This window comes from Lipotes vexillifer, unplaced genomic scaffold (assembly GCF_000442215.2).
Source record: "Lipotes vexillifer unplaced genomic scaffold, Lipotes_vexillifer_v1.1 scaffold371, whole genome shotgun sequence".
NCBI lineage: Eukaryota > Metazoa > Chordata > Mammalia > Artiodactyla > Lipotidae > Lipotes > Lipotes vexillifer.
The window spans coordinates 1272975-1275593 of NW_006786304.1; the positions used below are offsets into that span (position 1 = coordinate 1272975).

Sequence of the window (2619 nt, forward strand, 5' to 3'; positions counted from 1 at the left end):
CCCCACACACTGGTCTCCCCCCCACCCCCCCACCCCGCCCCCGGGTTGGCTGGTTCTCGCCCCTCCCTAAGAGTAAGGGAAGAGGGTCCTTCAGAGAGAGGGGAGAAAGTGATGGACTCAGGGGGATCCACAGAGAGGTCCTAAATCCCTCTACAACCCCCTACATTTCTCCAACTCAGTCAGACTCTCCTGTATCACAGAGGAAGACAGACTGGGACCCCAGAGCCCTTCTCTTCAGGCGCCCCATCCACCCGGAAGTCCTCCCTGAGGTCTGGCCTCAAGCACTCCAGCTGCCCTAATCCACCCTAGGCTTTCACATGCCTGGGGCTGGGATGAACCCCCGGTGTCCGGGTCTGAACCGGATCTCCCCAGTGAGGGCGGGGCTGAGATTGGGGGGGAAGCCCTCAGGGGACCTGCACGCCCACCCCAGGAGGCTGGAATTTCTCCCCTTTCATTTCCTTATTGTCTCTGGAGGAGGGTGTGACAGGGAGCAGGGGGCAGTGTGAAGCTACAAGCTCCTTTCTAACCCTGGTCCCAGCCTAGGACCTCAAGCGGCTCCCCCAGCACGCCAAGAGGCTTTAGGCTTTCCACCTCTAAAACTGGGGAGCAGTTGGACCAGCTGATCTGTGAGAACCAGAGGCCAGTGGGGATGCCTTGGGGCAATAACTTTCCAGTTTCCTTCCAGACAGGGAGCCAGCCTGGGGAGGTCAACATCACCCCAGCAGGAGGGTGGGTGTGGTGGGCAAGAGGCAGTTTGGGGGCCCCTTCAGTTCTCAGTTGCTGAGTGAGTACAGATGTTTCTCCCCACATTGTTCTGACCCAGGGGGAGGAGGTGGTTCGGTTGATGGGAAAGCTGAGGAGACCCTCACACAGTATGTCCATTTCCAGCCCCGTACATGTCAACTCTTCCAAAATATGCACCCAAATGCTGACTATCTCTGACTGTCCCTCAATTTCAGAGACAATTTCCACACAAATTGTCCCCTACTAAACGTCAGGTTTTGCCCCAAATAATGACTCCTTCAGCCTAGACCCCTGCAATTTACTTCTTAAGATATGCCTCCAAAACACTGATTTGTAGTTGGTACCCTTAAATCAGGTCCCCAGACTCTGAACTATGTGGGGGCTTCAGCTGGGATCCCCCAATACCTGGGAGTCTCCACCTCCAACCTGGTCTCTGCCTTCCCCACCATATAACTGACATCTCCAGCTGCCCAGGCTCCACCTCTCAACACTCCCAATCCCTTCTCTGCACCACCCCACGTGCACCTCACACCTCCACAGCCCCAGGACTGGCCCCTCCTGGGCACCTTGCCAAGCCCCGCAGGCCTGGGTATTCAGGAGTCTCACCCTACAGCTTCAAACCCCAGACCCAGGACTCAGGCGCTCTGGGGCCCCTGTAAACCCCAGATCTTTGTCTCTTTGGAGAACTCAACCATTCCAGTCCCATACCCCACCTCAAGACCACAGTCCCCTTCCATCAGAAACCCAGGTATCCAGACCCCCATAACCCTCTGACTAGGACCCCTCCACTCACAATGTTGACTAGGCAGAGAGCATGCTCAGGAGGAGTCCTTGCAGCAACAGGAATGGGAGTTAGACCTGGGGAGGGACTTCCCAGCGGCTAGGGTGAGCGAATTAAGATACATCCCTGCCCCCTACTCCAGGGAAATCTTGTCTGAGATGGGACTGGTGAGAACATTAGCAATTAGTGGAGATTGCTGGAAGGTGGAGTGGGGGCGGGGATGGGGGGTGCGAAATCTGAAACCCTCCAGACTCCAACAAGGAGAATCCCTGCTGAGGGTCTCTGATAACAATTAAACCACTGAAGTTCAGCTGGGAGGGGTGAGGGTCATTAGTAGGGATGGGGGGGGCAGGGGTGGAGACCGACCCCTCCACTGCCAATGCTGTTGCCGACATGCCCTGATCTCAGGATCCCGACTCTGACCCCTATCTATCCGAGCCCCAACTCTTAAATCACCTGTTATTTCACACTCCCCAGACCAAGCTTCATCTCTGAGCACCTTCATCTCTTATACCCGAGCACCAAGCCCCTTTCTGACTTTGACGTAGTCGCAGCCCCAATCCTTATCCCAGAACCCCAATTCTTATTTCTACCCCAGACCCCCATCTTTTACACTGATTTCTAACCCTGAGCTCCCAGCTCAGATTTCCCTTAATGGTGACCTCCCTCTCCCATCACTTAGTCCCTTATACTTTCCCCAGGTTTGAACCCCATTTCCTAATCCCCCAGCTCCGTCCGTATCCCGGAGTTCTGAGTCTCATCTTTGGTCTGTTAATTTTAATTCCTTGTACTTTGGGTCCCTGACACCCAGCCCTCACATTTAAGCTATGACCTGACCCTTGCCTAAATCTTTCTGACTCCCGTTTAAGCCCTCACTCTGACTAGCCTGCCTAAACCGCGCTCCCATGCATTGTCCCCCGTCCCTGCCTCCTACACCTGGTCTCCGTGTCTCTAGTTCCTCCGCTCCCCAATTCTATTTGGGGCCCCCACTTGAGTCCACACCCCAGTCCTTGCCCCCATTTAGGCCCGCACCCTGATTCCTGCCCCCCCCCCCCCCCCCCCCCCCCCCCCCCCCCCCCCCCCCCCACCCCCCC

General features: G+C 56.3%; 1 protein-coding gene across 1 annotated transcript in view; it reads right to left on the minus strand.

Annotated features, from left to right (window-relative positions):
- The window catches only part of FOXA3 (forkhead box A3), a 7308-nt gene that overhangs the window by 4451 nt on the left and 238 nt on the right, over window positions 1-2619 (minus strand). The gene's annotated exons all lie outside the window — the stretch shown is intronic.